This window comes from Myodes glareolus, chromosome 1 (assembly GCF_982192425.1).
Source record: "Myodes glareolus chromosome 1, mMyoGla1.1, whole genome shotgun sequence".
Lineage (NCBI taxonomy): Eukaryota > Metazoa > Chordata > Mammalia > Rodentia > Cricetidae > Myodes > Myodes glareolus.
Window position 1 is genome coordinate 30,936,348 of NC_142026.1, and position 14,254 is coordinate 30,950,601.

Genomic DNA, 14,254 nt, shown 5'->3' on the forward strand with positions numbered 1-14,254 from the left:
GATAGTGCTGACTTATTTACTAATGTTAACTGATTTGACAGGATCCAGCCCACTCTGGGTGGCACCGTTTCCTAGGCTCTGTGCTAAGCGTGGAGACGGGTTGAGCATTCGTGAGCGTGCACGCATGCACTTCTCTCTGTTCCTGACCGGGGGTGTGATGTAACCAGCTGCTTCAAATTCCTGCTTGACTTCCAGGCAATGATGGACTGTCACCTGGGCTTGTGAACTAATATCAACTCCTTCTCCCTTATGTGGCTTTGGTTGGGGTATTATATCACCCCAGGAGAATGAAAGTAGGACAAAGATCACGCTGTGAAAGGGAAAGCGGACAAAAGATGTCCTTGTGACTTTTCTTTTATGCAGCATTTGAAAAACGGAATAAAAGAAAAGGCCTCTGTGGTGAGGAAAGAGGCCCCTTGGGAAAGGATCAAAGCAAGCTTACCATATGGGTTGATGCAGATGCTCGAGTCAGGACATCTGCTATCTTAGGATGCGGTCGGTGATGGAGGGCAAAGCTACCAAACCCTGGGACGCCTTGCTCCCCCAGTCAGCACAGTCAGCCTCTCACCAGCTCTGACACTTCATGAATATTCATAACCATTGGCTCAGCACTTTCACAATATCTTTGAGCTTGGGCTCTGCCTCCACATTTTTCTGGACAGGAAGTCAGGTGGATGCAACCCTTGCACTTTTCAAAAGTATTGCATTTAATTCTATTATTACCTTACACTTCCCTCCTCGACCTCTAGTTCCGACTCTTGTCGGGTTATCCCTGTCCATATCTGGGGGCGATGTCACAATGTCCCTGTCAGGTGAAGTCTCAGATGGAGTCCTATTCACGGAGGCACTGTAACACCGGCCAGGTCTAAGTCCCTGGAGTGAGGAATCACAGTCCTTTCTGAATGGATAGACAGCACAGATCACATAGCAGAAACTCAAGAGGGGCGCAGGCCCTGCAGGGCCACAGCTCCACTGCTTTGACCTGGGAGTATTACTCACTTGGGTGACTTAGCAGGTTTACTTACTAGAGGATAATATTCACTCACTTTGCTAACTGTGCTGGAACCAACAGCCTAAAGCAACCTAAACTTACCCGCTTATGGTTCTGAGGTTGAAACTCTTAGCATGGGTCTCCCGAGCTAAGGCCAATATGTCAGAAGGGCTTGCCGCTCCTGAAGGCTCCACAAGACAATCTGGTTCCTTGTCTTCCTCCAGCTGCCCTTACCTACGCCCATCCCTCCGTCTCCAAAGCTTGTGGGGCCACAGATGCTCTCTCACACCATAGCATTCTGAGTTCTGCCTGTAGCTCCCACTTATGGGGGCTCTAGTATGATCTTAGGTCTGTCCAGAAAATCCAGACTCATGTCTCTATTTTCAGACTGATGAGCAGAGCACCCTAATTCCACCTTCATCCTTAATTCTCTCTTGCCCTGCAAAGCACACGGTCACAAGTTCTGGGAGTTAAGATTATTAATTTTCCAGACCACATCACCTTCATCCTTTCTCTTTCTGCTCTTGTGTCTTGTGGATGCGGCTAGCTGTGCGGTGTGGTGAAGAAGGAGCACACAGCACTGGTCATGTGCCTAGCGCCTCCTCTAGCGACAGGAAACAGCAAGATAAAACAGACACCAGCCTGCAGTGGCCTATAAGACTTGCATGCTTTCTGTTGCTGTGATGAATTATTCTGAGCCACTTGGAGAGAAAGGGGTTTATTTGGCTTACACATCCTGATCAAGTCCACCACTGATAGAAGTCAGTGCAAGAACTCAAGGCAGGAATCTGGAGGCAGAAACTGAAGCAGCGGCCATGGAAGAACTTTGCTTACTGGCTTGTTTCCCCAATGGCTTGCACAGTCTGCTTTTTATACACCCCAAGACCACCTGCCATGGGATGGTACCAATCACACTAGGAAGAACCCTCCCACATCAATCATTAATCAAGAAAACCTTCCTACTGACTTGATTACAGGCCAATCTGATGAAGGCATTTTCTCAGTTGGAGTTCGCTTTTCCCACATGAACTTAGCTTGTGTTCAGTTGACATAAATCTCACCAACACACCCAGGGAAGATTCTAGCTAATGCTACCCACCCAAACTGTCCGCTTAAGGTGTTGCAGTCATCCGCCATGGTTCAGCCAACCTTTCCTCTACCTTCACTTGTATAGAATAAAAATGACAGAGATTCAATGGCCAAGCTCCATCTGTCACTTTCCACTCTTGCCACAGGGAGGGATGACACATAACAGCATTCCTACTGGAACTCTAGAGTTGATTAGATCAGGGATATTCCCTTGATACTGAAGTCAAGTTTCGGGCACCCAGGAGCAGACTCCCACTTCGGGGAAACACAAAATAAGTCAGCATCACCCTCAGGAGACAGGCATGTGGCTTGTCTCCGCCCAACATGGATATGAGCGGGCCTCATCTTCATTCTCCCTAAGTCACTTCATGATGGCCGTCTCCATGGTTCCTAGGAGCATTTCCTCAAATCATCCTCATCCTTCAGATCCTGCGCAATCTTGAGCTGACATCCTAAGTTCCAAGTGTCCTTTCTGCTGAAGGTATGCACTGCCCTTAACCATCTATGGTAGACCCCATGTGACCAGAGATGCTGCTATACATGGACGCAACTCCTTAGCATCCTGAATCAACAAAGCTGCACAACTTGAATGACATTAAATGTGAAAGGAGGCTATGCACAGTGAGATAGGGCTCAGAGACATAGCTCTAGGAAACTGATTATTTCAACACATGGCTGTCGTTCAGTGAGAAAGACATGAGCACACCAATACTGGCTTTGCAATTTCAGTGTGGTGAGCATACCTATGACCTCAGCAATGGGGAGGCAGAGGCAGGAGGAGCAAGAGTCCAAGGCCATCATCCTCGCTGTGTGGTGAGTTCACAGCCAGCCTGAGCCACTAAAAGACTCTTACTTACACAAAAACCAACAAAATAGCGGGTTTGCATCACAACTCTGCCACTTAGAAACAAGAATAGCAGTCAGTGGTACCATCTGGCCCCAAGTTCTGCTCTGCTGGCCTGGGGCTGTATCACAAACTGCCCCCAGCATGGACAAAGCAGAAGCCATGACACATCACGGCATCTGTGAGATGCTGAGGCAGTGCAGGGCCAGGTGGACTCTCTGCTCTTCCTGTGTCCACTGAGGCTGCTCTCTGGTCCTCAGCTAGTGAGGGACTGAGCTGGGAGATACCAAGACACCGTCACGGGGACACGGCCACTCCCATCCTTCACCATAGCTCTTGTGCAGCCTCCGTGAGCACCGAGCCAACACAAGCTGAGCTGCTGCTACCAGGAGAGTCAGAGTTAGGGTGCAGGAGTCAGCTCATGATATGTCAACCGAGCTGTGTTCAGCTCTCCATGTCGTCCCTTTCTGGCTAGGGATGCCCTGACGAATACAAACATCTAAACTATATGTGCTATTTTCTTTATGATGAGGCCACAGCTGAGACAGATTGGACTTTTCTCCAATCTTCAGAAACCTGACCCCAAATGCCTTTGTCTTCCAGCCTCACAGCAGCGCTGTCTCAGGTCTTCTCACCGGTCGTCATCTCCAGAGTCTAAAGTGTACCCTCACCATTCTCCATCACCTCTATAACTTTGTCCTATCCGCAGATGGTACCCTTGGCACTTTTGGTGCAGCACCGTTCACGGATTGGCAAACTTCCATTTCCCTTATCCTCATATATTGTCAACTCCTTAACGTTAAACTCGCTGCCAGCAACACCTATCTCTCACCCAAAGGAAGCTGACTGAATACATCTCGTGTCTCCTGAGGGCACCAGGCGCACAGGTTTCTCCCATCAGAGTGTTCCTTAGCACTGCACGTGGGGGGCAGTTCAGGACTGGAGGTCAGCAGCAAGGCACTCAAAATTCAGAAAATGTGGCTCAGATAAGAAAAGGCTAATTGGCAGTATGGAGAGCTGTAGCAAGCAAGATGGCAGAGTCACCTTGTTTGATCTCAGAGCAAAGCATGTTGGGAAATCAAAGGTCCGCTGTTCCTCACACTCCAAGGACAACTAATAAATAACTGCAGCCAGTGACTTAGGGCTAGGAGAAGATTTAATGAGCGGACGAGTTGCAAATGCAGAGACTGTGCAATGAGAGTTAGCTCTATTCAGTGCTGGCTCAAGGATGGTCCATGTCAGCTGGTACTGCCTGTGGGTGTCTGGGTGTAGCCTCTCCCATGTGGTAGTGAGCTCCTGCTGTAGTAGCAAGGGACCCTGCCTCAAAATATGAAGTAAAAAAACGATTAAGAGGGACATCTGATATCAACCTTGGGCCTCCACGTACCACACATATGCACACACATCCACTAGAAAGGACCTTAAAATAAAACTTTTTTTCCCAAACCTTGTAAATTATCTTACATTGAGCATGAGGAACAACACACACACACACACACACACACACACACACTAATTAATTATATCATAAGTGGGTCCTAAAAAGTACACTGGAGGCAGCATTTTGTAAAAATTACTCTCTTGTTTTGGTCTCGTAAGAAATTATCAGTGTCTTAGTCATGTTCTATCGCTGTGAAGAGACACCATGACCACAACAACTGAGAAAGGAAAACCATTTAACTGGGGCTGGCTTACAGTTCCAGAGGTTTAGTTCATTGTAATCATAGAGGGAAACGTGATGGCATGTGTAGTAGGGAGGCCACTTGTTCGTTCGCAGCTGCTCAGGCCATGAAATAATCACATGGCAACTATATTATTTAGAACACGGCTTGGCTAATGGCTGTAGCATATTTCTAGCAAGCTCTTACATATTAAATTAATCCATTTCTATTATTTTATATTTTACCATGAGGTTTGTGGCCTACTGGCAAGGTTTTAGCTGGAGGCTTGCATCTTTCTCCTCTGGTGGCTGCAAGGCGTCTCCCTAACTCTGCCTTCTTTCTCCCAGCATTCAGTTTAGTTTTCTCCGCCTAGCTCTACTCTACCCTTTATTCATTAACCAATAAAAGCAACACAGAAGAAGGACTTTCCACACCAGGCGTGCAGGCAGACATGGTACTGGAGGAGTAGCTGAGAGTTCTACATCTGATTTCTCAGGCATCAGGAAGAAGAAGACACACTGGAATGGGATTGAACTTTTGAAACCCCAAAACTCACCCCTAGTGACACACTTCCACCAAAAAGGCAACACCTCCTCTAACAAGGCCACATCTCCTAATCTTCCTCAAGTAGTGCCACTCCTTGATGAGCAATCACTCAGACACATGAGCCAATGGGGACGGGGGAATCATTCTTACTCAAACTACCACAATTAGCAAGGAACCTTTTAGGAAATAAGGCCGTCACCATGTCCTTCCCTTAGTTTACACAAACCTATATTCTACCCAGTTAGAAAGTCTTTGCCACTCACTCCATTAATAAAAAGGACCAAGTCATTTATTGCTTACCGAGAATACTCTTATGCTGGGACATTGGGCCTAGCCCAGGATGGCCCTGAAAAACTGAGACTCCCTACCTATGGAGGTACCATAATGAATGTAAACCCAGCACCATTGTCAAGGTTGGTTTGGTTGTAATGAATTGTGTCTTCTCAATTATGATACAAATTGCTTCCAGGGGACACATGCTAAATTCTTCCCTGTAAAGGTAGATTGGGCAGACCTTAACCAGTTCACAAACACCTGCAAACTCTGAGAAATTTGGCTAGCCAGGCAGCTTCCTTTTGTAAGAAACGAATGACGGGTCCACAGTGATTAATGACCTCTGTGTTCAGGGGGAAGAGGCATTCAGAAGTGACTCCTACTGCCGTTTATTTGAATCTATTGCCCTTGACTCTCTCCCTAACTGGACTGCATCTAGACTTTGTTTTCTATTGTCATTCTGTGTTACAGGCTTTCTAAAGGGTTAGGTTTAAAATTAACTCCCTCCCAATGGAGATGTACCAACTATCTCTAACCAGGTACATCAAGGCAATAACAGTTATTCCTTTCTCCATCCCTACACTCACCTCTCTCAATACCAAGTCAATCAAATACTAAGACTGTCTATCAATAGGATGGCGATCCTGGTGGCATTCTGGATACTCGAGGCACAGTTTTATTTCAGACCTGGTTCATGCCTGCTCTGCATGTAGACACAGCCTACACTATTTTGTCCTGATTTCCAAAGATGCTACTGTTATCACAACACTGCTTGGCATCTTTCGTGGACCTGTGATGGAATATGAGTTCCTTGACAGTGCCTGCGGTAAATCCTGTGTTTATGTGTGCACAATATATCCAGGGGGCTTCCTGAGGACAAGTGATCCAGGCATTCCCCCAGATTCTCAGAGCGATTACTCAACACTGGAGATGTGTTTATGTGTATACAATATATGCAGGGGGCTTCCTGAGGACAAGTGATTCAGGCATTCCCCCAGATTCTCAGAGATCACTCAACACTGGAGAAAGGTCAAAACATGGGACCTGAAGAGATGGCTTAGCCATTAAAATCACTTGCTCCTCTACCATGAAAACCAGGATTTGGATGCCAGTACCCATGTCAGGAAACTCACAAATGTCTGCCATTCCAGCTCCAAGATCCAATGCCTTCTTCTAGGCTCGATAGGAACTAGAACGCACACGCACGTGCACACACACACACACACACACACACACACACACACACATTAAAAATAAGTCTTTAAAAACAATTAAGGAGCCTGGCAGTGGTGGGACACGACTTTAATCCCAGTAGTCGGGAGGCAGAGGTAGGAGGATCTCTGTGAGCTGGAAGCCAATCTGGTCTACAGAGGGAGTTTAGGACAGCCAAGGCCACACTGAGAAACCCTGTCTTGAAAAACCAAAACAAGAAAAGAAGAAAACAAAACAAACAAAACAATTAAGAAAGGCCATAACAGACACCCCTGGCTCAAAAGAAATGCCATTCCACAGGCAGATGAGTGCTTCTGTGTTGCATTTTTACATGCACACGAAAGCTGTGACCTGTCCCCAAAGTGTCACAGTCAATCTCCATGTTCAGCCTGGTCTGACATGCCCCAGGTACACAAGCCCCTCCCCTTATTCTTTTACGGAACTGACTCTGTCTCTACTGGCACAGATCACAGGGATTTAAACAACAGATGCTCTTCCTTGTGCCCTTTTAAGAGCCTATTATCTCTCCCATTCCAGAGAACCCTCCCTGCCCTTGCCCTGCTCACTTATTGATATAAATTAATGTCACCTCCTCTGTGTTCGGGAAAACTCAAGACTCCATCTTCTGCTATCTGCTTGGGAGAATAACATCTTGTGGAAAGAAGGGGGAAAATGGACTTTCTATAAAAATAAGATCAAAACAGCATTTCCAAGATGTTCCTCTTTAGATTTAATGGCACTCCAATCTGATTTTAAGCTTTCCACAGCCTTGCCCAGAATAAATCTTCATAAGAGACTCTGGTAACCAGGACAGTCTGGGAACTGTGCTGTTCCTGATATAAGTTCTGAGAACAGGTCCTTCAACCTTTGATTCTCATTTGTGGCACCAAATTATTTTTAAAAAGCTCAGAGTAAATGAAGCGCATGCTTATGGGAGTAGGGTTCCCGGTACTCCCCTGATTCCCTACACAGAGGTGACTCTAACTTCCCAGCCTGATTTTCTTCACAGTCATGTAAACAAGATTTATGAATATAAGCGGCCTCAAAGTCTAACAGACTATTTAAAAGCCAAGGAGACCCTGGGGCTGGAGAGACAGCTCAGTCGGTAAAGGGCCCTCCACACACACAGGCACAAGAATGTGAGTTCAGGCACCTGCCCCGTCATAAAGCCCAGGGAAAGTCAATCATGTCTGTACTTCTCACAGTGGAGAAGTAGAGAAGAGCAATTCTAGACAACTCTAGACAACTGGTCTACACAACTGATCTCTGGGTTCATCAAGGTGCGCTGTCTCAAAAGATGAGGTGGAAGGTAGCAGTGGGACAGACCAATATCCACGTCTGGCTTCCATGTACATTCCCACACACTTGCACTTGCACCCACGGGCCCACATACTTACACCATACAGATCAAAGTAAGGGAGAGTTGGGACCTGTCCTTCAAAGCCAACTTTTGTTCTCTACAGAGTCTCCTATTTCTAAAGAACCGCCCAGAACACGGCAGTGATTCTAATGATCTCCTCCCCAGTCTTTGACCCTGCAGGCGGCATTCTGATTTTTTTTTCTACCTAAAAGAAGTGTCCATGCATAATTCTCTGTGCCCTTCACCTCTCGGTGTGAGCTGCCTGAGGAGCAGGGATTACGGGATCATTGAACGCTGCCCTTTTAAGGGTGTTTCAAATCTGCAAGGAGTTGGCCCATTTTCTGCAGGGTAACTTTGCCTTTGCAGGATTTACCCAGCGTTCTTTTGTTAGAGGATGAAATGAGAGCAAGCCTCCAGAGCTCGGAGATCGACAGACCAAGAACTGCTGAAACCCCACTGAAGCTGTGGTCCAAGCCAACAACCCTTCCCTGGAGGATGAGTTCCTCACGTCCCGGGGATACGCCTGCACTCTGGCAACAGGCTCTGTGTGGTTTGTAGGTTGCTCTCTCGTTCAGGATATGCAGCAAGACAGAAGTTCGCTGTGGAGGCTACTCTTTTTATTTTCTACAGTGACCATATTTTGACTATACTGAAGACCCCAAGATGGACATCCACCCCACCTCCAGACGTGTTTCTCATCCGAATGGCTGTAGTTTTCATCCATGTGGTGTCTAGAAGATAAGATGTCCTCCTGTGACCATCCCGTGACCTCCTATTAAAAGTAACCAATTTGTGCCTCGCTGTGAACCTCAAAGCGTTTTCACAATCAGTTGCCAGATAAACCTCACAATGGCCCATTCAAAGGGGCACCAGAGGGCATGAGCTAAGCTTTCTTGGTGGTTACAGTAGAAGTCTCAACCATGTGATTTTCCACTTTACCCGTGTCAAAGACACAGCTCAGAAAACGCAGAACTGTTTGCCAGACCCACCAGAATAAGCATTTCTACCCCATAGGAGAACAATAGTTTGTAAATACAGAACAGCTTCACATCAAAGTTCATCAGGCTGTGTTTAAAAATTGGAACCAATTTCTTGAATAGCTGCATGAGGCTTCAGGGACAGAAAGGAAAGAGAGGGGAGGGACGTTTACTGAGCCTGGGTCTGTCCTGTCTTGTCACACACTTGATCTCTCTCAACACATATAGTGATGCCAGAAACTGATGTCACGGTTTTCTGTTTTGTTTTCTGTTTCTTACTGTAGTACCAGAGACTAAGCCTCGGGGCTCCTGCATATCAAGCAGCCTCAACCTACGTCCCAGTCCTCTTTCTACTCTTTACTGTTTTTAGTCAGGATCTCATAAAGTTGCCCTAGTGGGCTTCGAACTCACGATACAACCCAGGCAGTCCTTGAACTTGTGAACCCCCTGCATCAGTCTCCAGAGTGGCTGAGATGGCAGGTCTCTATCCCAAGGCCTAGCTATTAATTTCTAATTATAGATGGGGAAACTGAGGCTCAAAAAGTCCAGAACCTGCCGGAGGTCATTCCAGCCCGCAGAGTTAAGACTTGAGATTACAGTAGGTTATGCTAACTGTTTTCTCATTTCCTGGGGACCAGGAAGCAGAAACTCGGCATCCTCCTGTGTAAACCAGTAGGTGGTCTGGAGAGCGGGGTGCCATACGAGGAAGACAAAAGCATCGGTGAGAGAGCTGACAAAGGCCTCCCCTCAGAAATGGCTTCAGCCCAGACCTCAAGGCACATCTGATTGGGTCTCCATTCCTCTGACATCTAGGAAGGCCTGAGGAGGCTCAGCCAGGTGGCATTGGGACTTCCGAAAACTGCCATGGTGAGAAAGGAAGCAGACACAGGTTGAGGCCAAGATGGAGCAAGGAGCAGCTTCGTAGTAGGGTTCTTGGGGAGTGCCCTGGGTATAGTGAAGTCACATTGGATTCATGGATAGGATATGGCAGAAAGTATCTTTGGTAAAAAGTAGGGGGGGAGTGTTGTGTGACTTCTCCTGGGGGGACATGAGCCCCAGGTAGGCTACCAATGAGAGCAGAGAATCGATTCCACCCAAACCTAGATGGGTGAGCCATGAGTTGATGGGGTTCAGGGTAAGAGCGTGGGTAAGGGGCTACTTACAGGAACATAGGTTGTTGTGATCCAGTTGCCCTCACTCCCCCTGACCAGCTTCCTTGTGGTCTGTAATTGACAAGGATGTTTGTGTTCTTTCTGGCCGGTGGGTCTCCACAGAAAGAGTAGAGATATAAAAGGTTGCTGGGCAAAATAAAGGTTGCTGTTCTTCCACCTGAAAAAAAAAAGCCTCTGTGTCACAATCCCGGCACCCCGTACCAGTCTCGGCCATCCAGGCTGCGCTGACTGCCGCAAGAGATGACTCAAAGCCAGACCCAGCATGCAACTCACCAGAACTACATCCTGGAACTTCGTGCACAGCTTCCGGCTCCACCAAAGAGTCTCTTCTCCCAGGTGATTTATAGTACATGTATTTCCTCGGGGAGGGGTCTCACGAGTCCTGAAACTTTCTCTTTCCCCCTAAGAGGTGGTGCACCTGGGAAGAAATGTCTACTACCCAGCGGGGATCAAGTCAGAGCAGAGGTGAGACCAGGAGACCTAGCAACGGTATTCAGAAAGTTAGAGTAGAAGCCAGAAATGGGCAAGCTCTGTAGGGAGAGTGGGTGTCCGGGTAGTGGATTAAAACAGACAGGCAAAAGAGGGCACCTGGCAGGGAGCTCCCACTCCCAGGACACCCTAGGCATAGCCAAAACTATCCCAGAAACACAGACGATCTCCCCAGCACTGTGCCTGGTCAGCCTGGCAGGGTCTGACGGCATCCCAGAAAACATATGAAAAGACCCAAGTTAGCCAGTGTCAATTGGATGAGGAACAAGAAAAAGAAGTTGAAATTTTCCATAACTAAAATACACACTGAGAGTCTGGCAATAATGGCAGGGGTGTTTTGTTTAGAAAATATGCTGACTTTGTCTCCTGGCTATAAGTTCAGGAGATAACCCAGGGAACCAGATGACCTAAGCTCTCCCAACAGAGCTTGCACATTTCTGGTTTATACTCTTAACTTTCTGAATACCATTGTTGGGTCCCCGTTGGGCCTCACCTCTACTCTGACTTGATCTCCGTTGCGTAATAGACATTTCCTCCCAGTCGCATCCCCTCCTAGAGGGAGAAAGTTTCAAGACTTATAAGGTCCCTCCCCAAGGCAATATACATAGTTTAGATCACCTGGTCTTTGGTGGGTCTCATTAACCAAGATAGAGAACAACAGGAGGGCACTAATATAGACCCCCCAGCCCCAAAATGCACAAGTACAGTGGAGTGCACCTCACACACATGCATGCACACACGTCTATATACCACATACACAGAAAATCCAATTGGAAGGCTTAAATAGAACCCATGTATAAAAATGAAGTGAAGCTGAAAGCTTAAACTCCCAGGCACAGGCAGCCTCCCTCCTGGAGGATAGGAAGGAGGGAGGTACAACAGAGATGAAGCCAGCAGGTAAGCAGGCTATTCTATGCTCTGAAAACGCCTTCTCAGCCATCACACACCTGTCTTGGATGAACCCAGGCAGCCATGAGACTTGAACAATTTTGGAGAGAAATAGCAAGCGAGCCAACTACCATCCCCTCCCAGCTCCCCAATTAAGCGTGACATCTGCTGAGTCATGAGGTCTGTCTGCTCCTCCAAGCAAAAGTGCAAATGCCGCCGTCCAAGTACCTGTGTGCCTGGGCAGGATATAAAAGCTCAGCACGCAGCATCTGCCTAGCAGAGGCAAGGGGGCTTCTGGAAGTCTGAAAGGAAGGACCTTCTCGGAGTTGTATTAATGGAAAATTCTCTCTCTCTCTCTCTCTCTCCCACACACACACACTAAGACCTTTCTTTCTGATTCATTGCATTCCCCCCCCCCCCCCCGTTCCTTACAGTGTTAGTTTGCTTTCTATTGCTTTGACAACTACCACCACTAAAAGCAACTTGGAGGGGGTGAAAGTGTTTATCTTGTTTAACCCTTTGAGGTTCCCAGTGTTGCTTCTGGTTTCAAAGCAGTTGCTGTCCCCCTACTGACACTCAGTGTTTCCAAAGAGTTCCTTTTTTTTTTCTCCCGGAATAAGAAAACTTAGTGGTTTTAAGTCTAGGTGTAGACTCTGTAATTGAGGTTACTCTGTTCTAATGTCTCAATAACCTGAAGGGTCAACGCTTTCTTTAGTTCATAAATTTGTCATGTAAGTGCGCACACGTGCGCACGCGCGTGCGCGCACACACACACACACACACACACACATACACACACCCCTCCCACTTGTTCTAGACCTCCTGAAGTGCACGAGATCTCTCTGAGCCACTCCTACTGCTTCTCTTCCTGTTATCTTCACGTCCTTTTCAGACCCTTGGTTTCTACTCAGCAACGGGGCGCTGCTCGCTCAGGCTCACGGTCTTCTCGGCCCTGCACTCCACACCTGCAGCACCAGATCTGTTGCTTGCGGTGGATTTCCGGCCCCACTCCCACAGTGACAAGGAGTCCTCCAGCTCCTTGGCAGAGCTTTCCCACTCGGGAACCCCGTGTGGGTCCCTCCTGCTCCTTACTGAACCCTCTCCTTGGAAGACATTCTCTCCAGGGTTTATGTTTTGTTTTGTTTCTGAAGTCGCTTGTTCTCTGGCTGGTGACTCTCGCCATATTGTTTTATACAGCTATCCAGGGGTTTTGTCTTCTTAATTCTCAGAAGCAGCAGGCCCTGGCAGTTCGCTATCAAGAAGCTAGATGGATTCTGGCACATGTGATCCAAATCCCTCCAGGCGATTTCTGGACTCGGTGAAATTTAAATGCAGGTAAAAAAGAAATCTTCACTAGCCACCTCAGGGACATGTATACAGTAGAGACCAGTGAGGGAGACAGAGCCCCAGCTAGAGGGACACAGGGCATCATTTAGTAGAGACTCTTGTTCTCTGACTGTTTTCTCACATTCACAGCTAACACTAATGCAATAACCAGAATATCTTGATGCACCCAAAAATAATCTTTACATGAAAAGCAATCTTTAACTGGCAGATAAAATTGTATGAATTATCATGTACAACAAGGCATTCCAAAGTATGTACACATTTTGGAATGAATAATTTGGCTAATTAATGTGTGCATTACTTTGCATAACTAGCATTTGGAATGAAAGTATGTGAACTCTTAGCATTTTCTGAGAACATAGTATGTGTACTAACTATTGGTGCCGTGTTGTGTGGTAGGTCTCTTGAAGTTATTCCTCATGTCCAATCATAAGTTTGTATCCTTCTACAAACATTTCCCAAAGTTCCTCCTATATATAACAACCCTAGTCCCCAGTAACGGCCATTCTATTCTCTCTCTCTCTCTCTCTCTCTCTCTCTCTCTATATATATATATATATATATATATATATATATATATATATATATATGTTTCTATGAAGTCAACTTACTTAGATTCCACGTATTAGTGAGGTCATGGGTTAGTTGCCTTTCTTTGTCTGGCTTACTTCATGTATTGTGATATCAGGTTCGTTTACATTGTCACAAACATTAAGGTTCCCTTTCGTAAGGCTGAAAAGTATTTCCTTGTGTATGTATGTGCTCATCCAAAAATCCACTAATGGGCACAGGTTAATTACACAACCACTGTGAAGGATGCACAGTAAACATTGGTGTGTGGGTCTCTCTCTCCCTCCCTCCCTCCCTTCCTCCCTCTGTCTCCCTCTCCCTCTGTGTGTGTCTATTAATAGAAGATATGATGGTTCTATTTTCAATTTACTAAGGAAACTCTAATTCAAAAATAGCTTATAAAATCAATTAATGAATATAATGCTATCTTTCTATACACACTATTTTGTCACGTCCATTTTCATCTGATGTCATATACCCTAATCAGCTTTAACTGTCAACTTGACACAGCCAAGTCCCCAGAGGTGGGAGACCCAACCATTCCAATCTGGGATATTGGACTAGCCTGCAACCGTATTGACGAGGGCCTGTCTTGATTATTAACTGATGCAGGAGGACCCAGCTCACTGTGGGCAGCACCATTCCCTGTGCTGGTGGTCCTGGGCCGTGTTAGAAAGTTAGCTAAGCACGGGCCTGCAAATGAGTCAGCAAGCAGCCTTCTTCCATGGTTTCTGCCCTCCTTTTATGATGGACTCTGGTCTGGAAGTGTAAAAATAAACCTCTTCCTACTCTGCAGTGTTACGGAATGCAGCTGGAAGAGCACATGTGATATACC